The sequence below is a fragment of the Oryctolagus cuniculus genome, chromosome 6 (assembly GCF_964237555.1).
Source record: "Oryctolagus cuniculus chromosome 6, mOryCun1.1, whole genome shotgun sequence".
NCBI classification, from domain to species: domain Eukaryota; kingdom Metazoa; phylum Chordata; class Mammalia; order Lagomorpha; family Leporidae; genus Oryctolagus; species Oryctolagus cuniculus.
The window spans coordinates 153,237,618-153,264,108 of record NC_091437.1 but is presented as its reverse complement, the minus strand read 5'-3'; the positions used below and the strand labels follow the sequence as shown (position 1 = coordinate 153,264,108).

General features: G+C 39.7%; 1 long non-coding RNA gene across 3 annotated transcripts in view; it reads left to right on the top strand.

Annotated features, from left to right (window-relative positions):
- Positions 1-8,181: 8,181 nt before the first annotated feature.
- Positions 8,182-26,491, top strand: part of LOC103348131 (uncharacterized) — a 55,702-nt gene continuing 37,392 nt past the window's right edge. For 2 of the 3 annotated variants that reach the window (XR_011389522.1, XR_007918732.2), the window contains exon 1: positions 8,182-8,314. This is a non-coding gene — a long non-coding RNA (uncharacterized lncRNA). Of the gene's footprint in view, positions 8,315-16,439; positions 16,537-26,491 lie in introns of all 3 variants that reach the window. The other variant, XR_011389523.1, reaches the window with a different exon arrangement.

Genomic DNA, 26,491 nt, shown 5'->3' with positions numbered 1-26,491 from the left:
TCTAGCCACTGTGGAAAACAGTATGTCCTCAAAAAATTTTGAAATAGAAAAAGCATATGATGCAGTGATCCTACCACTGGGTTTATGTAAAGGGAAATGAAATAGGTCTGTTGAAGAGACATCTGCACTCCCATGTATATTGCAGCATTATTCATAATAGCCAAGAAATGGAAACAAGTATCCATTCACAGATGAATGGTTAAACAAATATGGTACCTGCATGCAATGGAATATTACTCATTCATAAAAAGGATGAAATCCTTTTATTTGCAACAACAGGAATGGAACTAGAAATCATTATGTTAAGCAAAATAAGCCAAACACAGAGAGGCAAGTATGGCATGATCTCAGTCATATATAGAGCCTAAAACAAATGTGATCTCATAGAAGTTAAAAGTATAGTGGTGGTTACTACAACCTCGGAAGAGGGGGTGAGAAGGAGGAACTGGAAAAGGTTGACTAACGGGTACTAAGTTATAGTAAGATAGCACTAAGAAGTTCTGGGATTCCATTATACAGTACGGTGACCACTGATGATGTTAATGTACTATATATTTCTCTATTTCAAAAAACAACTCGAAGATAAGATTTTTTTACATTTCTAATGAATTTTTAATGGATTCATTGTGCTCTATAGATACAAGTCTAAGAACATAATGATATTGCCTCCCTTCCTCCCCACCTTTCTTGCTTTTCCCTTTCTTTCAAGTTTTTGAAATGACATATTTTAAACTTACATTACAGTAAAAGGCTTAATACTTTGCTGAATAAGAAGTTTGACAAGTAAAATGCAAAAATACCCTAGTTTAGTGGGAATGTAGACAATGGCTATAAGTAATAGTTAAACGGAATAATGACCATTTCGCTCATATGCAGTAAATTTCAAAATAATTCCAGATCATTAAAACTATAGTAGTTTAACATTCTTTTTTTTTTAAGATTTATATATTTAAATGGCAAAGTTTCAGAGAGAGAGGGAGACATACACATACACACACACAAACACACACACGTCTTTCATCTGCTGGTTCACTCTCTAAATGGTCACAATGGCCAGAGCTAGACAGATCTGAAACCAGGAGCCAGGAGCTTCTTCTGGGTCTCTCACATGGGTGCAGGGGCTCAAGTACCTGGGCATCTTTCACTGTTTTCTCAGGCACATTAACAGGGAGTTGGATTGGAAGTGGAGAAACCAGGACTCGAACTGGTGCTCATATGGGATGCCAGCACCACAGGTGGCGGCTTTACCTGCTGTGCCACAGTGCTGGCCACAAGTAGCATAACATTGTTAACCATTGGTGTGACAAAGGTATAAAAAAAGCTTTACAAAACTATATTTGCAGCAATACTGAATCACACAGACATTTCTCTTTTTTCTTTCTTTCTTCTTTTTTTAAATTTTAGCTCCCACATATAAGGGAGAACATGTAATACTTGTCTTTCTGGGGCTTGCTTCTTTCACTCAACACGATGTCCTCCAGTTGTGTTCATTTTGCTGCAAATGGTAGAATTTCATTTTTTTCAAATAGATGAATAATATTTCATTGTGTCTATATTTTCTTTATCCATTCATCTCTGATGGAAACCTTTGTTGATTCCAGTTTTGGCCATTGTGAGCAGTGCTGCTGGGAACATGGTGGTGCAGGTATCTCTTTGATATACTGTGTTCGAATCTTTTGAATATATACCCAGTAGTGGGATTGCTGGATCATATGGCAATTCTATTTCTAGTTTCTCAAGAAATCTCCACAGCTTTCCACAGTGGCTGCACTAATTTACATTTCCACCAACAGTTTACAAGTGAAGAAGATAAGATTTGAAGTTTTCCCCCATTCAATTTTTGAGGAGATAAACATATTTACCCTGATTGGATATTACAAGATATATACATGCATGAAGACATCACATAGTACCTCATGAATATATGCAATTTTTGTGTGTCTCTTAAATACTAAAAAATAATCTCACAATTATTTATGCATCAATGGCAAGAAAGAATCCTTTAAAGGGTAGTGTTATTTTATCCTATTTTGTTGAAGATATGAAACAGAGCCAACTGTGGAAATAGTCACAGAAAATGATAGCTACCACATTGTTGAAAGCATATTATATATTTCACTTGAATTAAACCTCATAAGAATTCTGAGACCAGGAATATTGTTAGCTTATTTTATAGATGAAGAAATTGATGTACAGAGAGCCTCATTTGTTCAAAGGCATGTTGTTAGTAAGTGACACGACTTGGATTTCAACCCCTGTAATCACTATCCCACATCACTTGTTGTTCACTGGGATTATTGCACTAGCAAGGCCAACCATGCGCCAGCCCATATTCAGTCACCCAATCTGAGCCTCTGTCACTGTCTCCCCCCCCCCCCCACCTAAAGTACATTGTCAAGCACACAGTTAAAAATATTTCCAAATTAGAGCCCTACTCTGTTCTCTCTTTGACAGTCTGGTGTCAACACTCTCAACTCCAGGAATAGCTCTTGGAAAGTTCTTGCAACAATTGCGAAAATATTCCTTCCCTCTTTCCTCCACTGGCTAGTTTCCAAGTCTTAGGTTATAGGTCTAAACAGAAGACACGATTTGGACTTCCAAGAGAGGGCTACTCTTGGGCAGTTGGATGCAGAAGGGAACAAAATTGTGTTAACTGCATCCCACTGGATACAACATCTTTCTTCAAATGTTCACATAAATTGCTTGTACAAAATTTAGTATTACTACTCATGGTAGAAGCTGACATTTTTTGACAAAGATGCCACAAAGAAGGGTATCTCAGAATGTAGGCATTGTAGACAGACTTCTGCCCTGAGCACTGCTCTCTTACTGTGCTAAGTTAGGGCAGTTATGTAAGCTCTCAGGGATCTCAGTCTACTCATCAGTAAAATGGGATAAGAATAGCTTTCTTCCAGGGTTGTTTAAGGCTTCTTTCAGGTATTATGCATAAAGAATTCAGTTTAGATCAGCAGTCAATCAATGATCCATTTGATAAAGTCTTTGTCCCTCTGTCCTTTCCACCTGAGTGTGGATCCAAGCCCATGTGGAAAATGACCCACACGACATGGGGTCTGGATAAATCTATGTGCCATTCATTGTTCTGCAATCATTCCTTGTGTGCCTAGAACTTTCACAACTCCTGGAAGGTGGTAGGAGTATATGAAATTGAAGAAGTGGTTGCCAATATTCTCATATTGACTGACATAAGGGAAATATTAAGCAAGGAGCTTTCAAAAATATGGAAGCAAATGGATGTCTTGAAATTGATGTGAATTGTACACAAAAGTGATCACTGTACTTCCTTCATTTGAAGCCGTCCCATCCCTAATGATAGGCACTGATTGTTTAGTCAAGTATTTGCTATTGTTTGACTTGTCCAGCATGGTTACTCCATGTCTACTTTGTAAAATAGATCAGAGCTGTTCAACATATCTAATTTCAGTAGCCTCATTAAAAAAGTAAAAAGCAATGTAGGATCTCTGTCCTTAATGTGCTGTACATTGTAATTTAATGCTATAACTAGTACTCAAACAATATTTTTCACTTTGTGTTTCTGTGTGGGTGCACACTGTTGAAATCTTTACTTAATATATGCTAAACTGATCTTCTGTATATAAAGATAATTGAAAATGAATCTTGATGTGAATGGAAGGGGAGAGGGAGCAGAAAATGGGAGGGTTGCGGGTTGGAGGGACGTTATGGGGGGGAAGACATTGTAATCCATAAGCTGTACTTTGGAAATTTATATTCATTAAATAAAAGTTAAAAAAAGCAATGATGAAATTAATTTTAGTAATATATTTTATTTACCTCAATATATTCAAAATATTGTTCCAACTGGTAATGAAGGCAAGAATTATTAGTGTGATATTTTATATGACTTTTCCATATTAAATCTACAAATATGGTGTGTGTTTTACACTTACAGAACATCTCAATTTTTCCTGATCACATTTCAAACTCTCAATTATCAATATGGTTAGTGGCTCCCATGTTAAGCAATGCAAATCTAGATGATGATTTCTTCAACAGGAGGGATATTTTAGTCCTCTTGTGCATCTCCATTCATACTCGTTCCTAGGACCTGCATTTTGCCGCCGTGTTATTCAGTACCTTTGTTACATGGATTTGAGTCCCATTTTCACACTGTTGCGTAGGCAATCTTACCTCTATTTACTTTTCTTACCATTGCTTAATTGAGTGACTCTCTTTTCTGCTTCTTGAAGGTTTCTGATTCACCCTTAGCCACTAGTTTGTATCTTTCCATTTCGGGAATCAGTGAGAAACTTTTTTGTGAAGAACCAGGTAGTAGTTATTCATCTCAGTGCTGGTGTGGTTTCAGAGTGTCCCAGCAGATTGCCTTTGGTATTGGACCTCTGATTAATAAGCAGATGCTAAGGGATTGGAACCAGTTAAAAGGAGAGCAGCAGAGAGTAATGAAAGATTGTAGGAGTTGGATTTATGGGAAGAGATTAACAAAGATAGGCATGGGTGTTGGCAGGGAAGACTAGGTCAGGTGAGGTGCGCAGTCTGTGTGAGGAAGACAGGGGCCAACACTTATCATGGGCAAGGAAGCAGGGGCTTGGTCTTTGGCAGGACCATTTGTATGTGAAGGAAACAAAACTCAGCTGTAGAGAGGAAGAAGAGTGTTTGTGGTGTTGAACATTCTTCTGTCCAAAAACTACCCCAACCCCTTGCAAACTCTGTGACCTTGAGCCAATTATTTTATCTTTCTAGGTCTTGGTTTCACTATCTCTACAATGGAAATAAAATTTCAGTGTTAAAGGTGATATTGAGGAGTAAGTGATATAGAATACATGTAGTACCTGGTTCTTTCTTTGACTTAGGTTAAATATACAAAAAATGATTTTCTCTTTCATCCCTTAGAATTCCATGCTTATACGGTTGGTGTTGTGGCACAGCCAACATCCCTTACTGGAGTTTGGAATCTTGGCTACTCTGCTTCTGATCCAGCTTCCTACTAATATTCCTGGCAAGACAACAGAAGGTGCCCCAAATATTTGGGCTCCTGCTATCCACATGAGAGACCTGGATGGAGTTCCTGGCTTCTGGCTTCTGCCTGGCTAGCTACAGCTGTTACAATTATTTGATTAGTGAACCAGCAGTTGGAAAATCAATCTCTCTCTCTCTCTCTCTCTCTCTCTCTCTCTCTCCTCCCCCTTCCTCTTCCTCTCTTCTCTCCTCTCTCCCCACTACATCCTCTCTTCCTCTCTCTTGTCACTTTGCCTTTCAAATAAACAAATTAATACATATTAAAAAAAAGAAGAGAAAGGATTATCGCATGCCTAGAAATAATGGTAGCTAATATTTATGAAGGGGCTGCTATGTGTCAGGCTATGTTTTAAGCATTTTATATGCTTAACACTTTAATTTACTTAAGCACTTTATATACTTGAGACTAATTTTGCAATAATTGCACAATGTAGAAACCATTTTAGTCCAATTTTAAAGGTTAGTAAACTGAGTCACAGAGGCAGAGAGGTTAAGTAAGTAAAGAGCTTTAGTCTGACCATCTAGACTCCTACTCACTGTGCTTTGTTGTTCTGTGAATGATATGCAGACTAAGTCAGTATTCCTTACCCTATCCACAGTATCATGCCTGTGGATTAGAAGGGCATTCACTTCATAGGTCATAATTAGGGCAAAACTGAACAGAGATCTTCTCACCTTCTATGAGACCTGGTAGAGAAGCTAATCCCTTTGGAAAGAAGTCATTGCAAATTGAATGTTGCCTCATTCAGCTCTGTGTTCATTAAGGAGGTTGGTTGCTAGAGACACTAGGAAACAAACGGACGCTAGCAGACATAGAATGAGGAGTGTTCACTCTGTGGTGGTTAGCAGCAGGTAGGGAAACCAAATCTATAATCAAAGAACATAATCCCATGAGTGGGCTTCTTGTGGAATTTTTGACAGGAGATTTCTGAATGTCTTTGCTTAGAAAAAGGACACTTAACCTAGAAGATGAAAGATCTCTATGATGAAAATTATAGAACATTAAAGAAAGAAATAGTAGGAGACAGAAAAAATGGAAAAATCTTCCTGTTTATGGATTGGAAGAATTAATATCATCAAAATGTCCATACTACTGAAAGCAATTTACAGGTTCAATGTGATCCCAATCAAATTACCAATGACATCTTTCTCATCTCTAGAAAAAATGATGCCAAAATTCATATGGAAACACTAGAGACCCTAAAAGGCTAAAGCAATCTTATACAACAAAAACACAGCTGGTAGCATCATAATACCAGATTTCAAGACATACTACAGGGTGGCCATGATAGAAACAGCCTGGTACTGGCACACAAATAGACATGTAGACCAGTGGAACAGAATAGAAACTCCAGAAATCAGCCAACACATATACAACCAACTAGTCCTTGACAAAGGAGTTAAAATCAATCCTTGGAGAAAGGGCAGTCTCTTCAACAAATGATGCTGTGAAACTTGGATTTCTGCATGTAGAAGTATGAAGCAAGACCCCTACCTTACACATTATACAAAAATCAACTCAAAATGACTCAAGGATCTGAATCTGTGACTTGGTGCCATCAAATTACTAAAGGAGAACATTGGGGAAACTCTGCAAGACATTGTCATAGGCAAAGACTTCTTGGAAAAGACCCCAGAGGCACAGGCAACCAAAGCCAAAATAGACAAATGGGATTACATGAAAGTAAGAAGGTTCTGCACTGCAAAGGAAACACTCAGCAAAGTGAAAAGACAGCTGACAGAACGGGAGAAGATATTTACAAACTATAAAACTGATAAAGGATCTAAGAGCTCAAGAAACTTGACAACAACAAAACAAAGAATCCAGTTAAGAAAGGGCTCCGGACTTGAACAGGCTTTTTTTTTTTTTTTTTTTTTTTTTTTTTTTTTAAGAGGAAATTCAAACAGCCAACAGACACATGAAAAAATACATAGGATTACTAGCCATCAGGGAAATGCAAGTCAAAACCATAATGAGGTTTCATTTTACCCCCATTTGAGGTTTGTTGATTCATTCAGAAATCAACAAAAAACGAATGCTGGTGAGGATGTGGGGAAAAAGGTACCCTAATCCACTGTTGGTGGGAATGTAAACTTATACACCCACTGTGGAAGATGGTATGGATGGACATACTTCAGAAATCTGGAGATACCTCAGAAATCTGAATGTAGATCTAGCATTTGACCCAGCCCTCCCACTCCTGGGAATTTATCCAAGGGAGATGAAATCAACATATGAAAGAGTTATCTGTATCCCCATGTTTATTGCAGCTCAATTCACAATAACTAAGATATGGAATCAACTTAGATATCCATCAACTGATTACATGATAAAGAAATTATGATATATGTACACCAAGGAATACTACTCAGCTGTAAAATAAAGAATGAAATCCTGTTGATTGAAGCAAAAAGAATGCAATTGGAAACCATTATACTTAGTGAAATAAGCCAGTCACCAAAAGACAAACACTATATATTTTCCCTGATCTGTGGTAACTAATAGGTAACCAAAAAATGTAATGTGTAGGAGTGAAATTGACATTTTGAGATTCAATGATTGTTTATAATTCTTGTGTCTATTGTTAAGGAACAGTATTTTTTTCCTTCTTACTATTTGTTGAACTCTTAGTGCAGGTTTAATCTTATGAATGTAAAGTAAGCTGAAAGTAGATCATTGTAAAAATTAAGGGAGGAAATACAAAAAAGAGGAGGAGGAAGTGTGGGAGTGTGGGCAGGAGAGAAAGTAGGGTGGGAAGTATCACTGTGTTCCTAAATCTGTATATATGAAGAGCATGAAATTTATATACCTTAAATAAATAAAAAACAAACAAAAAAGAGCTAAACTATGTAAAAATTTAGAACAAAACTCATTTGCTCAGTGTTCAGAACAGGTAAGGAAAGGCAGTGCTGTGGGAGTTCAGTTCTGGCTGGGAAGGCAGAAAGGGTGTTGTGGTTTGGTATGTCTGAATGATACCCCCCTCCCATGTCTTAGGTGCTCAGTCCTCAGTGTGGTGATGTTGGGAGACAGTGGTGATATTGGGAGGCAGTGCATGGTGATTGGGTCATAGGAAGGAATTTAATTTATATAGTTTCCTTGAGACCTTGGCTGGTTGTTCCAAGGGGATTGTTATGTAAGAATGGACCTGGCCCCTTCTCAGCCTCAGGCTTCCTGTTTCCATGATCTCTCCATCTCACATGCACTCTCGTGATCCCTTCTGCCATGTGATGCAGTGATGAGGACTTGGGCGAGACTGCACCATGCTGTTTGAACTTTCACCTAATTGAGCCTGTTTTCTCAGTAAGTTACCTTGCTGTAGGTGCTTCCTTTTCGTAACAGAAAATGGACTAAACTAGGGATGTAGGGAGGAAACTTATTTTACTGAATGACATCATATACTGGACATTTTTTGTATGCCTGTATTTAATTATGTATGGTAGATATCATTAATTCTTATGCCTATTCTTTTTAATAGATTAAAGCTAGACTTAGAGAGGGTATATAACCAGTACAAAGTCATAAAATTCGTGGTAATAGAGATTGAACTTCAGTTCTGAATCTAATGGCCAAGGTTTGATATACCATGCTATTCTCACTGGTGTTCACAAACATTACTCAAGTGTTTGCTATGCACAAGATGGCAACAAAGAAACTGGAGGCACTGAATCCATGTTAGAAAGGCAATCTTTCTGATCTTCTACCCCTCCCCTAATTCTTTGACTGACTTTGAATTTCTCAGGACAGAAGACTCTTCATTTGTTTTCTGTGCTTCCAAATGTCTGGACGGACTAATACCAGTGGTAGGAAATTGTGAGAAGTTTATGCTCTTTTCAATTATTTTTCTTTTTTTCAAAGGACTTATTTATTTGTTATTTGAAAGGCAGAGTTACAGAGAGGCAGAGGAAGAGAGAGAGCAAGAGCAAAAGTGAGAGATAGAGAGAGAGAGAGAGAGAAAGAGAGGTCTTCCATCAGTTGGTTCACTTCCCAAATGGCCACAATGGCCAGAGCTGAGCCAGTCCGACACCAGGAGCTTTTTCCTGGTCTCCCATGTGGGTGCAGGGGCCCAAGCACTTGGGCCATCTTCTACTTCTTTCCAAGGCCATAGCAGAGAACTGGATTGGAAGTGAAACAGCCTGGCTCAAACTGGCACCCATATGAGATGCTGGCACTGCAGGCGGTGGCTTTACCCTTTTTCTATCCTTCTAGAGAGATTCTCAGTTTGTTGTGACTCTTCAAGATCTCTCCTATATTTTCTCTACTCTTTGTAAAGGCATTGAGGAGAGGACTTAAAAACAGGGCTCTGTTTGGCACTATTATCTACATGGAATTTAATAACATTGCTGTATTTGTATAGTATTTTCTCTGTAGGGTAACTGATACATGTTTTTCACTCATTTTAATACAGTAGTTTTTCTGTACAGTAAATTCACTTAAGATAAAGTTGCTGAATTATTAAGTCATATTAAGTCAATGATAGTATGTGTGGTACACAGATCTGTCAAAATTATAGTGGTGTTCCAAAAATTGCTGAGATTTGAGAAACAATGATCCATGCCAATATTGTCCTTTGGGGGCAGGAATGAGAGTGCCAGTGAGAGGAAATTTCTTGTTTGCCTATAGACATCCCAGCTCATGTTCAGATGAGGGCAGGATCTCACTGGGTTTTGGAGACCAGGATGGTACCTTCTGCCTTTAACCGCCATGTGCCTTTGGGCAAGTCTCCTTACCTTTCCAGAGCTGCCGTTTCCACTGCATTAGAGAGATCACTCAGTCGTTCGGTATATACGCCAGAATTTCTCTGGGGATCCTCTGTCCCTTTGTGCTCGGATCTCAAGGAACCTGATGAACACCTTCATTCTTTGATGGTGCTAGTGAAGACTGGTGGTGACGGGGAAAGCATTGCTGCGTATTCAGTGTCATCAGCATTCTTTCTCCTTTGAGTGACTGGTTCAACTGTCCCCTCAGAATGGAGAAGTCACAGCTCCTTTGAATGAAAATATCACTTATTCCTTCAGAAGATGGTTTGGGATTAGCTCCTTACACAGTAAACTTTCTCAGCTCGCTTAACCCATAAATCTGCTTTCATTTTAATGGTGGCTTTAGTTTATTAGTGACTTCCAACATTCAAAAATAACATTCATCCAATTTATCCTCTAAGTTGATATTTAATTATGTTTGTTGTTTGGTTAATTTTGATTTTTTCAGTATTTAAGCATGACTAATTAGAAAAATTAATTATATCTTTTTAGGCTGGGGTCTGTAGTTGCCTTCTATTTATAGAACTTTCAAGAGGAGTGTTGGCAAATCTTTAGAGAGTAGGATACCATGTGGTCTCTGTCTCACCACTCAATTCAAGTATATAATGTGAAAGTAGCCATAGACAGTGTATAAATGAATGACCATGGCAGTGTGCCAATAAAACTTTATTTACAAAATCAAGCATCTGGCCAGACTTGGCTCTTGGACCATGATTGCCAATTCCTATCCTAATATGTATTTATTTTTCTATACTTTCCTCTGTGCTATGCACACACACACACACACACACATTCTTAAAGACATTTTCAAGAAGCAAGATAGCCTAGAAATTGTGGAGATCTTGTACTAAGACAAGACCTGAGTAGACTATCTAATGTTCTGTGAATTACTAAATGGTTTTAATATACCTTTCAGAACTCTAATAAGAATGAAATGAAATACAGAATAATGTGCCTGACATGTGACAAGTACTCAGTAGACATTATATTCCCAATTTCAATACCCACCTTAATCCCCAGCACAATAGTAAGTCAGCATTAATATCTCTTTCCCTAACCCACCCTTACAAAGTCCTTATAGAACATTGCATTCCACTATCAATAAGCCTGGATTGTGCAGATGCAATTTTCTCAGGTGCAGTGTGTGACTGTTCTCGGCTTTCTGGCCTGCTCTCCCCGAGTACTGGGTGTGGATAAAATCAAGCAGCCTCTTCCAGGAATTCAGTGGAAAAGAATTTCTAGGCAGACTGCCTAAAAGCTACACTGTGTTCTTAGAAAGCAGCTGTTGTATCTGTTAAGAGTTACCTATGTGAGACTGTTGGCAGGAGCTGTTCTTTGAGGACTAACATTAGAGTCTGAGGGCTGCAAAGGCTGTTAATGATAGCATTTGCACCACCTCCATAATCAAAGACCACCACCTTCACCAAAACTCTCCTGGAAGTGTGGTGTATCCCAGAGATTTGGAAATGATGGAGCTTCTGCCATTTCTTGCAGACAATACAACCCATTAAAATCTGCCCAGCCCAAAGCTAGAAACAATGGAAAGAACAGCAGAGGAGGCAGGACTTCAGCAGGTGACCTGGGATTCCCTCCCTTTTGGCTCTGCCTCAGAAAGACTGTGGTCCCCAACTTGATTTCCATTCCCACCCTGCTGAGTTGGTGCAAGGCCTTTACTAAGCTTGTCAGAGCAGAAACAGCCTCTGAAAATACCTCAGTCCAACTTGTGTGTTTTCTAGCAAAGAAAGCTGAGGCTCAAAGAGGAATGTCACTTGACTAAAATCACACAGGTATAATGCCAAAGCCATGTTTCCTGGACATCTCAGTTTGGAGCTGTAGTCAATGGGAGATAATTTGATTTTTTTAGAGTCTTATAATAGCAAGATCTCACTCAAGTGTGGAATTTAAAAAACTTGATCTCATAGAAGTAGGAAGTAGTACAGTGCTTACTAGAACTGGGAAGGGTAGTCGGGGAGGGAGGGATCAGGAGAGGTTGGTCAATGGATGCAAAGTTAAAAGTTATGGTTAATAGAAATAAATTCTAGTTTTCCATTGCCCAGTAGAGTAACTATATTTAACAATAGCATACTGTATATTTCTATACAGAAATAGAAGAGTGGATTTGAAAACTGCTTCCACAATGAAATGTAGATCTTTTGAGGTATAGACATGCTAATTATCCTAACTTGGTCATCATACATTGTATACAAATATTGAAACTGCGCACTGTACCCCATAAATATGTATAATCTTTATGTACCTGTTGTAAGTGAAATAAAACAAGTATACTCTATATTTGTGTATATATATATATGTGTGTGTGTGTTAAGTATCAAATGTCTTATAAGGAATGCTTTTCCTCTCATTTCATAACTCAAATTAGCAAGCAGCTCATTATAGCTATATATATTTATAATAACATATATTTTTATATATAGGTACATGTGTTTGTGTATATGGATGTATATATATATGTATGTATAATTTACTTTACTCCTGGCTTTCTTGTTTATCCATTCATATATAATGAGTGCCATTATGGTTCAGGTACTGTATTTAGGTCCTTGTTTTGTGTGTGCACACGTGTATGTGTGTTTGTGTGTGTGTGAGAGAGAGGCAGTATAGTCCAATAGTAAACGGCTCATTTTTCTGGCTCCCCAGCAGTTGATACTGTCATGGTTTCTGTGGGTCAGAAATTTAGAAAGGGCTCAGCTGGATCTTATTGTGGTCTGTCATTGGATTGCACTCAGATGCTGGCTAGAGCTGCATTCCTCTGAAGGCTTAATTGGAGGTTGAGATTTTTTTCCAAGTTGTCACTGTCACTGGAGTGCCAGGGTCCTTAGCTCTTCTCTGTAAGGATACTTGGGTGTCTTCATAGCATGGTGGCTACTTTCCCTGGAGCAAGACATCAGTAAACTCAAGACAGAACCACAGTGCCTTTTATGACTTAACCTTCATAATCAAATATCTTCACTTCTGCTGTATTTTGTTGGTCTTGGAAGACCAGTCATGAATCCACGTGGGAAGTGGCTACACAAAAGCAGAATGTCAGTAGGTCAGGATCACATTTTAGATTGTCCTCCACTCCACATATTCTAAGTGGGAAATGCACAGATGATTGTCTTGGTGTTACATACTATAAAATAACTATAGAGTTGAAAGGAGCAAGTGATATGTGTTAACAACTGTATTTGAGGTTAGGGGAGGGTGGTGGTATAGACTTTTTGAATAAAATATTATTTAAGCTGGAGTATGATAATTGACTAGGAATTGGGCAGGCTTTGGGGTGAGGGTGTGGGAAGAGTATTCCAAGCAGAGGGAAGAACATTCTTTAAGTTGCAGCTAGAATGACATTTCCTCCAAAACTCTGGTCCCAGGAGATGCAGGACAAAAAAAAATTCCTGTGCCTAAATAAGTTGGGAAATTCAGTACACTTAGTTCTTATGAGAGATTTGCAGTTCTCACCGACAGTAAAAGGCTTGAGAAATTTTGCACAAAAGATATTTTTAAACAATTGAACTTTCTTGAACATGGAAAAATTTAATATTCAGTGGGGAGCATTCTGGAAAAAGTTGCATGTGAGAAACATGGTAGTGCTTTCAGTTGTTGCTAAGCCCTTATAGTCCTTCTCATTGACTCAAGGGGATAAGAAAGAGGGAGCCATGCTTATTTCCTAAGTTTTTCTGACTTGAAGAGAAGGGAGCTGAGAGTTCATTCATTTATCAATTTATTAGTGAATATTCTTTAGTTGTTCACTGTGAGAGGTAAAGTCAACCTGATTGAAATGGCCTTAAACCAAAAATGGTCAATTATTAGCAATAATAATTATTAGCAATAATTACTAGCAATGAGAATGCCAAAAGGAAGTCTCATCTGGATCCAGGTTTTCAAACCAGATCACCAGGTTTCAAACCAGATCATCAGGCTCTGGGTTGTTCTTATTTTCAGCCAGGCTTTCCCTAGCTGGTGGTGCAGAAGATCAACAACTCTAATTTACCATCTACTAGCTTAGCAATCACTGGCAAAAGTGATGACTGATTGTTCCATCCAAAGGTTGGAGGTAGAATTTGATTGACGTGGCTTCTGTCATGAAGGAAGGAACTTGCATTGTCATACACTGATTGACCTTCGGCAGGTGTCACCTTCTGGAGCCAAGTGCTTTGGTGCAGCTCCACTCAAACCACTTGGAATTAGAGAGAGGAATTCATTCACCAAATGATAGGGGAGATTTCTTGGAAGAAGAGGTCCAGATAAATAAAATAAAAACTCTCTACTTCTACATCTGTTTATTAAGTGTCAGTTTTTTGGCCATTCACAGTGAATAGAAATACTGAAGTTCACTCTTTTCTCAAAGGGCATGGAATCATGAATACAAACGAGATACCCAGGCTCAATCACTACCCGAGACTTTCCTCTACACAGAATCTTCCCATGTAAGAGTTTCAATTCATGTCTCAGAAAAGCTATCAAATCATGTCCACCTGACTATCATACAAAGTGACAAAGATCTTCCTGCTCAGGGTCTTCTGTAATTATAATGAAATATTCCAACAAAGGCTATGCCAAGGTTCAGAGAGAAGATGGTAATTCATTATCTCTAGACCAGTGTTTCTCAATCCTATGTAGGTATCAGAATCATCTGGGGAAATTAAATAAACCCTGGAGTTCCTTCTTCACAAATTTTTCTGTGATGGGGCTACTGCTAATGGATCTTTTTTTTTTTTTTTGACAGGCAGAGTGGACAGTGAGAGAGAGAGACAGAGAGAGAAAGGTCTTCCTTTGCCGTTGGTTCACCCTCCAATGGCCGCCGCTGCAGCCAGCGAACCGCGCTGATCCGATGGCAGGAGCCAGGATCCAGGTGCTTTTCCTGGTCTCCCATGGGGTGCAGGGCCCAAGCACCTGGGCCATCCTCCACTGCACTCCCTGGCCATAGCAGAGAGCTGGCCTGGAAGAGGGGCAACCGGGACAGAATCCGGCGCCCCAACCGGGACTAGAACCCGGTGTGCCGGCGCCGCAAGGTGAAGGATTAGCCTATTGAGCCACGGCGCCAGCGCTAATGGATCTTTTAAAAGGCCTCTCAGGCTGCTGAGATGTGTAGTCAATGTGGAAACCACAAGGTATAAAGACCAGAAGCTTCACTTTGCACACTCACTATATTTAGCTTACTTTTGTTGCCATTAATGAAATGCCTGAAGCTGAGTGACCTTATAAATAAAGGATGTTTATTTAGCTCACTGGTTTGGAGGCTGAGATTTCAAGATTGGGCAGCCCCATTGGTTGGGCTCTAGTGAGTCCCTCCTGGAGGATGACACCAAAATTCAGGTGTCCACAAGAACTGCCTCAACCCCTGTGAAGGCAGCATCCCCAACAACCCATGGCCCTCCCACTTGATCTCACCTCTTAGGGTTTTTACGCCATCTTTACAAAGTGTGGTCCAATTCTATAATAAATGAACATGTTGGGGGAAAACTACATCCAAACAATAGCACTCCTATTGACTTCTCAGCCCCCAGTGTAAGGTTCAGCATGTAACAAGTGCCCATTGGTTGAACAAATGAATGAATGAGAAACTTACATACACAATGGTTCAGCAGTACACCTTGGTTTTCCCCTTTCTCCTATACACTGCAGAAGGGAAACGTTTTCTTTGAAGGGAATAATGTGTCTTCAAAGTGCAGTATGCAAGATCTGGGGCATTTTCACAGCTCTATGATTAGGAAAGTTTCCTTTCTTTCCCCACATAACAGGGCACTCGCTCTATCAGAGAGCACACAGATGATTTGCCTCAGGGCCTCCAAGAGGACTAATGATATGTTTGTGGGGTCTCTGTGCAATTATAAGTTGATAGAAAGAGATTAAGGCTACAATTTGGAAACATAAAAGGTTAATGCAGGTTGGATGCTTTTGTCACAAATTTGATTTCTGGGACTGATGACCAGGACTAGATTCACATTAGCTCCACTTCAGAAGTGCTGTCTCAGAGCTGCCTGAAGCTCTTGCAGGCTCTCAGCTGCCCCCATCCAGCTCTTCCTCAGGAGCATTCAGTGAGACATAATTATTCCAGTTATTTCTAGAAATATGGGGCCACTGTAACAATAGTGCTGGCTTCAGGGTACTGGTGGGTTTAGAATTAGATTTTTGCTGTACTATTTCTGAGGTGCTGACTGTGAGTTAAGGGCCATAAAAATGTACCCTAAATTAAGGGTGGGTACCTCTGTTAGCCCTACTCTGCTGGATCCTCTAGATCCTTGGGAATTAATCATCTTTCCCTTCTCAAGGCACTGGCTTGCATAGTCTCTGGAGGAAGCCACCTTGTTTTCAATACTGACCTATTCCTTGCTATGTGGCCTTTGGGCAGCTTAAGTAACAGTTTTCTCATCAATGAAAAGGAGAAAATAGAATTTACCTTACAGTGTTGCTAAGAATATTAAATGAAAATATCTATACTTAGATACATGAATGCAAATTCTAGGCTAAAATACATACAAGTATCTTAGAACAGCAACTTTTTAAATGTTCAGAATATCTTGGTATGTCCTAAAATCCTTGTACATGACCATCATACAGGTTCTTTGATGGAGCTGAATCCTCCTCTCTCTGTGACTTATTCCAGAATCTCTGATCTCCCATGTCACTAACTCAACACACATCTGATGTTCTCTTGCCTGCAGGGCCTTGGAATCCATGTGCACAGATGTCTCTGGAGCTGTGCGCTGTAAGCTGGTGTGGCCATTTGTAGCAGCCCTGTTGCACTTCACCCTTTGGAAGGTGGGATCTCACAATCTTCCCCAGAGAAGAGCCTTCTTCAGTCTAAAAATGGCAGAGGAACTTGATCGTATTTGCTGTGTTCCTGAGTGATGTCATCTATAATCAGGCATTTTCTCCTGATGTGGCATTTGTGTCCATTGGCCCCACTTCTCCTAATGCTTTACCAATGGTAGTGCTTTGAGCGGTTGCTTGTACATATTTGTACACATTTGATTGTCTTCATGGCTAGACTGTAAGTTTCCTGAAGGCTAAGACCATACTTGTCTTTCCAGCTTGTTATTTCCCACATCAAACTCAGTTCTTGACATATAAAAAATTTCCTTCATGTTTATTAAATTGTCCTAATCCTTTGATGGGGGCTGTAGCGAATTCTGACTGTTCACATGGTCACCCATGCATTGACTCTGAATAATACAGTAAGAAGGGGTAAAGAACAAGGACAAGTAGGTAAAAATATAGAAATTGAAATCACATATAATTGTGGTACCAAGGTGTGTGCAGTCATTCAAAGTTCCCTGTGAGGAAAGGGATCTTCAGAAAGTCATGATAACTATGGACCTTTTCCTTCTCTTCCAAGGGCCCTCAACATCCAAAGGTTTAATAACCCAAAAAGATTCCAAAGCTTAGAATCATGGTGTTTCAGTGAATCTAGTGTTCATTAGTCCTCTTACTGTTAACTACCACATAAATTGTAGACTTTTCACAGAGATTAAAAATGTTTCCCTCTAAAAATTGGGAAAGATTGATAAATGCTATGTTTAAGGAATGTAGCATAATTCCTGACACATAGTAGGCATTTAATGAATACTCAATTTCTTTTTTAAAGATTTTACTTATTTATTTGAAATTTAGAGGTACAAAGAGAGGAAGAGACAGAGAGAAAGGTCTTCCATCTGCTGGTTAACTACCCAAAAGGCCATAATGGCTGGAGCTGGGCTGATCCAAAGCCAGGAATCAGGAGTTCCCTCCAGGACTCTCATGTGGGTGCAGGGGCCATTCTCCAGTGCTCTCCCAGGCCATAGCAGAGAGTTGGATTAGAAGAGGAGCAGCCAGGACTAGAACTGTCATTCATATGGGATGCTGGCAACACAGGCAGAAGCTTAACCTACTATACCATAGAGCTGGTCCCTCAATTTCTTCACATTAGTGAACATGCTTCCTACTAAGTGCCATTCTTTTGTTTTTCACTTACTTGCTTATTCGTTCCTTTGGGACATACTAGTATGATCCAAGTTCTACAACAATCTACATAATCTTGAACAAATTATTTAATCTCTATGTCTCAGTCTTCATATCTGTGAAATGGAAATGATAATAATAGTTCCTTTGAGGGTTATATTAAGAATTCAATGAAATTACATTTGTTTGACACTTAAGTACTTTATAAGTATTATTACTATTAGTATTATGCTATGTTTTTAGTCAGGTAGTAAGCATAAAGGATTGAATATTTTAGAGCATAAGAACAGGCTACACTAATGAATTTAAGAATAGCACTAAGTGAATACATAAGGATGAGATCTGGCACTTTCTGAACATCTATAGTAGGCTCAGTTCTTTTTTTTTTTAACCTCATGTCAAGCAGATAGCTAGTCGTTGAACAATTTCACCTATCTTCAAAATGGAAAAAATGAGGGCTAATATATGTGGGTTACAGCAAGTGAGATGAAGACATACATTTGTGAATCAAACCCGGATAATAAAGATAGGATTGATGAAAGGCCAGGATCAGGACCATGGAGAGCTCTTGGAAGGGGTGAGGGGCTCCACAAATTGGGATGGAAAAGAATCAGTCCTTCTATCTTGGTTGTGTGGGAACTGGAGGTAGTTTCCTTACTCTTCCCTTCAGTATTGACTTCTTTGCTTCCACTGGAGATTCCTTGAAGGAAACAAGCTTACAAATCAGCTTTTTCTTTGCTCGATTGAGGGATGCTATTGAACATTATCTTTCCATCAGTGAATCTTTTATTGTAAGCTTCTCAGGAAAAATTTCCTTTGCATATGTTCAAGGAAAACTTCTGTCTTTCATTGTCTTGTGCATAAAAAAGTGTAGACAATAGCTATGTTTTCTCTTAATTTTTAGCTCTCAGGAATTCTGTAATCTTAGCTTAATTATAGCAAATAAGTTGGACTTTGTGACTGTTATTTGTACTCTATTTTTCTCCCAAGTCTACTAATTCTTTCACTACCTGTAACTCCTTATCTTACTGATTCATATTTTACCTACTCATGGTTCCATAACTTTACTTAACATTTCATTTTGTATGTTTCCTGTTAGCATCTTCAAATCTTTTAGGAAGGTGTTGAGTTCTAAAAAAAAACTACCTAATAAGCAAATACATGCCCCTTATTATAGATGGAGCTAGTGGGGTGAACTAATGAGGAAAATGGCCCAAAGAGAGTGTGGACGATTATGTCACTACTGCACCTGCTAGTCATATGAGGAAGAATCATGTTTGTGATTAGCCACAACTATCCACATTTCTTGGCCCTACACTCTAAGTACAGTGTATTCTTTCATATAACTTGAATCAGTGAATTATCAGTTTGATCATAAGCTTGATTATTTGGCTTAAAATCTTGGCTTCTTTTTTTGTGTATCCACTGACTCACTGTTCCTAAGCTATTTCCAGCTCCTCGTTCTCACCTTCATACCCTCCACAGAACATTAATCCCTCCATCTTGATCAAATTCCCACCACCGGCTCATGTGCAATTCCCTCTCTGACCCTCATCTTTATCTGCTAATACCTTTCTGTCGAAAGCTCTAAAGAAAGACTCCATTCTTAGCTACACCTCTCCTGGTTACATGCCAAAAATCCATTCTGCCATGGCAGTTTGACACTACCATTAAAGAGGAGACTGGGAGAAGATGCTATTTAACTCAAAGGGATGTGCCTGGTAATGGAGAGTGCTTAATATCCGTTCCAATTCTCAATTGTGAAGAACAAATAATAGGCATAGCCTCAGCGCACTATCACTCAGAGCAGGCAGTCAGTAAGCATTCATTTTTCAAAAATAATAAAATAACCTAGTTTTAGAAAACTTGCATTAATGAAATTGGTTCTCATATACATGTGCAGTAAGTATTTGCAGTCCTATGTCATGGATGAGAAAGAGTCCCTGAATCGTAAACTAATTTACTCAAAGTCAGTAGTGGTGGGAGGTGATGAAACCTCAGCATGTGAGCTCAGATCTTCTGTTCCCAGAGTTGATTCTCTTAACATCAGTTACATGGACTCAGTTGAAGAGAAGTACAGAAGGAGATATGTTGGGAGGATAAAGGGTGAAACACTTCATGTATTTCCTAAAATGTAAGAGAACCTTTAAAATATTGTATAGCTTCCTCATAGACACCCACTTTTAAAAGGGGAAATCTGCATAGCCTGAGGCCAAGTAGGCTTGCTTACAGAAAACACTTTGCTCTTCTTTAATTATGTCATTAAAAAAGGACAAACATATATTATTACACTTTTACCTATCCTGGTAATTAAGATTGTAATCTGGATGACTGCTAGAGCTTGTAATGAGATTATATCCCCCTAATAAAGGAATGATCCAGTGGTATAATGAATAAGGCTTGAATTCTACTTAGTATGCCACTGGGCCTAGGGAAGGCACTGAAAAGCATTAAAAGGCACCATAAGTGAGGAGGAGCCAACCCAGAATGTTTGTGGTGCTTGCATAGTCCAAAGTATTTAGAATTAAAACTTGGTGAGGTTTTTTTGGTATGTTTTTTTCTGTTTTGTGCTTTTTCCTGATTTTATTTGTTCTAGGTTTAGAAATTTCTATTGCCTTTTTCTTTCTTTCTTAGTATATTGCTGAAAGGAAGTACCATAATTTTGGAAGACATGCTTATTTGAAATGCAGAGTGACACAGAGAGATGTTCTATCTACTGCATCATTCCCTAAATGCCTGCAACAGCTGGGGCTGTGTTAAGTTGAAGCCAGGACACTCTATTGAGATTTTCCATGTGAGTGCAGGGCTCAAGAGCTTGAGTCGTCATCTACTGCCTCCCAGGTGTTTTAGAAGGAAGCTGGATCTGAAGTGTGGAGTAGTTTGGTCTCAAACTGGCAGTCTTATGTGGGATGTGGATGTCTCATGCCGTATCTTACCCAACTGTATCACAATGCATGCCCCCAAATTTTTAAAAATAGTCACCAGAATCTGTAAAGAAATGTACCCCTCTTTGATGGTACTTAATAAATTCTCTAAGTAATATAACAATGAAAGGTGTTTTTATTACTACTTTGCAAGTTTATTTTAATCTTTATAGTGTCATATACTCTTTGATTTTTAAAATTTTATTAGGATTTTTGAATTTCTAAAGTCTAAATATGTCAAGTTGTTTTCAAAACATATTGGTTTTGGGGCTAGTGCTGTGGCATGGTGGGTAAAATCCACTGCCTGCAGTTCTGGCATCCCATATGGGTGTCGGTTTGAGTCCCAGATGCTCCACTTCTTATTCAGCTCTCTGCTATGGACTGGGAGGGCAGAAGAAGATGGCCCAAGTCCTTGGGCCCCTGTACCCACGTGGGAAACCCAGAAGAACCTCTGGTTCCTGGCTTCAGATTGGCGCATTTCCAGCCATTGCAGCTATCTGGGGAGTGAACCATCGGATGGAAGACCTCTCTCTCTCTCTCTCTCTCTCTCTCTCTCTCTCTGCCTCTACCTCTCTGTATCTCTGCCTTTCAAGTATATAAATAAATCTTTATTAAAAAACATCGATTTTGAAGTTTCATTGACAGTAATCTATTGTCTGGGAGTCACTTCTAACTCTATGCTTGAATTCACTATGCAAGGTTCACAGTAAGAATTTCATTGACAGAAAATGATAATGAACTTATCACAAATTGGTTGGCTAAAGAAAAATATCTCATATAATGGTGAAATACTGGAGTGTAATCAGTATGAAGAATAACTATATCCAAGGGCTATCTCTCTTTTTTAATCACAAGGACTTTTTTTTTTAAGATTTAGATTTATTTATTTATTTGAAAGGCAGAGCTACAGGGGAAGAGGGGAGGAGAGAGAGAGAGGGAGAGATTTTTAATCTTCTGGTTTACTCCCCAGATGACTGCAATGGCCAACACTGGGCCAGTCTGAAGCCAGGAGCCAGGAGCTGTATGTGGGACTCCCATGCAGGTGGCAGGGACCCAAACACTTGGGCCATCTTCTGCCTCTATTCCCAGGCCATTAGCAGGGAGCTGCATTACAAGCTGAGCAGCTGGGACATGAACCAATGCCCATATGGGATGCTGGGATGCTTACATCACAGGCAGTGGCTTTACTCACTATGATACAAGGCCAAGTACTGCAAGGCCACATACTACCTGCTGCACACTCACCCACCTTAGCCAAAGGCTCTCTTGACAATGTCCTTGGGCCAGTCTCTCTCTCTCTCTCTCGCTCTCGCTCTCGCTCTTGCTCTCGTTCTCGTTCTCACTCTCTCTCTCTCTCTGCTTCCCTCCTCCCCTCCCCCTTCCCCTTCCCCATTTGTGTCTGCCACATTTAACTGCTCCACACACAGATTGAAAACCCTTTCTAATGGTTTCTGCTAAAATTCTGATGATAAACCTTATTGCTTTAGCTTGAATTACATGCTTATTTGGGACCATCCTCAGACTTAATTGTGCAGGTTGAAGCAGGAGGGTAGAACCATTTTTCTCTGAATCAAGGGACAGACAGGGAGACAGATTGGTTCTCAGAAGGACAATCAGGATATCACCAGAAGAAGCAAGTTAGGGGCAAGAAGCCAAAACTCCATGGATTTTCTCTATAGTAGCTGTTTAGTATCTTCTTAGTCACTGTCTTCATGAACTTATTATTTTCTGCAGAAATATTGTTTTAGTGTTTGAATAGTAGTGAATCTCACAACATTCTTCCTGCCATTCAGGTAACATTTTTCTGCAAATCTGCTCCCTTTTCTAGGTTTTACATTTGGGACCACACAAAACAAGCTCAACCCTTTTGTTTCATGTGATCAGTTCCTTGATATGGTGCACAAAAGCCTTGCTCCTGGATTTCTTCTTTCCCAAGTCAAACTCTGCTTGCTCCTCAACTTTTTTTTAACCTTTTAAGCCGGGTCACCATTGGTGTCTTTCTTTCCTGACCCCTGCCGTATTTATCCAATCACCAAATATTTGTGATTCTCCACCATCTACTTAGTTCTCAAAGCATCCCTCCCTCCCATTTTCATAATCGTTGTCTTCATTCTTGATCCTATCACTTTTGTGGGGATGGCTGCAACTGCTCCCCACTTACTTTCTTTCACTTTTTGTCTTATTTTCTTTCCATGCATCCTTGGTTTTACTATCAAGTTGTCTTTCCAATATATAACTCCACAGGGGTACAACATAGCACTTCCAACTCAGAAGCTGACTCTTGGTAACCTACTTCTGCTATGCCACACCGCCCTGGTACTCAGCATGACTTTTTGTCTATTGTGATGCTATTTGCTTGAACACTAGCTCCCTCCAACAGAATGTTAGCTCCTAGAAGAAAATATTAGCATACCATGCAACTCTGCATCCACAGCTCATGGAACATATTGGGTGTTTAGCAATGTTTTTTGAATCACTGTGAATTGGCATGAACCTGGTGTGTTGGTTTGTTCCTATTCAGGCTGAATCCCTAGCTCCATGTACTCTTTTTTTTGCCAGGCAGAGTTCGACAGTGAGAGAGAGAGAGAGATAGAGAGAGAATTACAGACAGTGAGAGACAGACAGAGAGAAAGGTCTTCCCTCCGTTAGTTCACTACCCTAATGGCCAATACAGCTGGTGCTATGCAGATCCGAAGCCAGGAGCTGGGTACCTCCTCCCAGTCTCCCATGCGGGTGCAGGGACCCAAGTATTTGGGCCATCCTCCACTGCCCTCCGGTGCCACAGCAGAGAGCTGGACTGGAAGAGGAGCAACTGGGATTAGTACCTGGTGCCCCAACAGGGACTAGAACCCAGGGTGCCAGCACTGCAGGCAGAGAATTAACCAAGGGAGTCATGGTGCTGGTGCTCCATGTACTCTTAAAATGAGGTTCCCAGACCTGAAATTCAGTACTCCTGATGTGTCATAATGAGTATAGTACTAAGTACAAGGACCCTCTCCACCTTTCTTGACACTTTGTCTTAAGTAAAGCAACTTGATCTTTATTTCATTTTGAGATAATTTCATGTTAAAACTCAAAGATTTTGTTCCTGTTATATACTCATTCATATTCTTTTCTCCTATGAATGATTCTTATTGTTTCAAAGTTGTTTCTGGAACATGCTATTCTTGTTTTTAGAGAAACAGTTGAGACTGAAAAAGAAAGTATGTAATAATATTAGAAGATCAGTTGACCCTTATTGTCCATGAGTTCCAGATTTGTGGATTCAACCAATGGTGGATTGAAAATGTTCAGAAAATAATTGTATCTGTACTGGCCACATATGAGCATTTTCTCATATCTATACAATATAACAACTATTTACATAGCATTTACATTGTTTTAGGTATTATAAATAATCTATAGATTATTTAAAATTGTATGGAAGTATAGGTTAATTGAAAACACTACACCATTTTATACAAGGGACTTGAGCATCTGCAGATTTTGGTGTTTACAGGGATTCTGGAACAAATCCCCCATGGAAACCAAGAGATAACTATAGATTGCATTCTGTAACTTGTAGCTTTTGCTGTCTCTGTCAAGTGGTATTCAGGGATTTTATTTAAATTTATATCCTTCTTATTTTACAACAGTGATCCTTGACTGTCAATGCAAAAAGAATGGACAATTTTATCCTAGTGGACATTTGGAGATGTCTAGAGACAGTTTTGTTTATCACAATGTGTGTGTGTGTGTGTGTGTGTGTGTGCGCGCGCGTATGTGTGTGTGTGTGTTTCTATTTATGGGTGCTAGTGGGGTCTAGTGAGTAGAGGCCAGGAATGTTACCAAACATCCTACGTGCATAGGAAATAACGCACAACAAACAGAATTATCTGGTCCAAACTGATAATAGTACCACAGAGCTAAAAAAAATAAAAACCATCGGTATTCTCACAACACACTGATCAAGAGAAATAAAACACATGTTTAAAGTGGCATATTTATCAGCAGTGGGAACAGAACTCTAAGCTTTTCAGCTTTTAATATTTCTTGTCTTCCTAATAATGCTGTATCAAAGGAGTTACTATTTCCTGCTTCAAGTAGGTAAAAAGATGATTTATTTTTTGCTTTGGTTTCTCTTATTCTATGTTTTTTTTAACCAAATGTACATACACATAGAGTTTGCATGACTTGTTTCAACTTTCCCAGACTTGTCACTATCCTTTCTGAAGCACTGACTCCTCAGTGAAGATTAGCCCCTATGAATATTAGCTTCCCATCCATTTAGTTGGATGGAACATGTACTCACTAAGGACCCTTTTAATATGTGCCAGACCCTGCCAACAGACACTTGATGAGTCAGGGGATTTAATTGTGGCTATTTAATCACCAGATATGCATCAAACTTTATATAATTGCCAACAGTGTTCTACAACATTCATCAAACAAATATTCTAATTCTCTGGATGAGAACAGGAATCAAGGCTTGTGATTTTGATACATTTTCAGAATATGATGATGTAGAAGGCTTTATTTTTCGTTTGGAGGTAATAATTAAATGTTAAAGACATGTAAACAGGTTGTAGTATAGTTATATCTTTCTCTTTTTTTGACAGGTAGAGTTATAGACAGTGAGAGACAGAGATAGAGAGAAAGGTCTTCCTTCTGTTGGTTCACTTCCCAAATGGCTGCTACGGCCGGCGCTGCACCGATCTGAAGCCAGGAGCCAGGTGCTTCCTCCTGGTCTCCCACGCAGGTGCAGGGGCCCAAGCACTTGGGCCATTCTCCACTGCACTTCCAGGCTACGGCAGAGAGATGGACTGGAAGAGGAGCAACCAGGACTAGAACCTGGCGCCCATATTGGATGCCGACGCCACAGGCAGAGGATTAACCAAGTGAGCCACGGTGCTGGCGCCAGTTATATCTCTCTGTGAGAGTACTGCACACTAATTTTTATGATAATTTAATGTAAAGGAATCTAACCCAGCCTGGGTTAATAAAAAGGATTCTTTCAGGAAATTACATTTAAACTGAATCTTAGCAAAATGAAGAGAGGACAAGAGGAGACCTGAGGGGAGCTAAAACACATGAAAGAACAGGATACATAAGACAGTATATCTCTGGCTCTTAGATGTGAATAGAACCTTGGTTCAAACACAGACCATTCATCTTCTACTGCTTTCCCAGGCCATAGCAGAGAGCTGGATAAGAAGTAGAGCAACCGGGACTTGAACACCCATATGGGATGCCAGCACTGCAGGCAGTGGCTTTACCCGCTATGCCTCAGTGCGCCCCTCCCCATGATTTCTTTCCTTTCCTTTCCTTTCCTTTCCTTTCCTTTCCTTTCCTTTCCTTTCCTTTCCTTTCCTTTCCTTTCCTTTCCTTTCCTTTCCTTTCCTTTCCTTTCCTTTCCTTTTCTTTTTGACAGGCAGAGTGGACAGTGAGAGAGAGAGACAGAGAGAAAAGTCATCCTTTTGCCGTTCACCCCGCAATGGCCGCTGTGGCCAGCACACGGCAGCCGGCGCATCGCGCTGATCTGAAGCCAGGAGCCAGGTGCTTCTCCTGGTCTCCCATGCAGTTGCAGGGCCCAAGCACTTGGGCCATCCTGCACTGCACTCCCTGGCCACAGCAGAGAGCTGGACTGGAAGAGGGGCAACCGGGACAGAATCCGGCGCCCCGACCGGGACTAGAACCCAGGGTGCCAGCACCGCAGGTGGAGTATTAGCTTATTGAGCCCAGCACTGGCCCATGATTTCTTTATTCAGTCTTCAGTTGATGAACATTTGGGTTGATTCCATATCATAGCTATTGTGAATTGAGCTGCAATAAACATGGGAGTACAGATAATTCCTTCATATACTGATTTCATT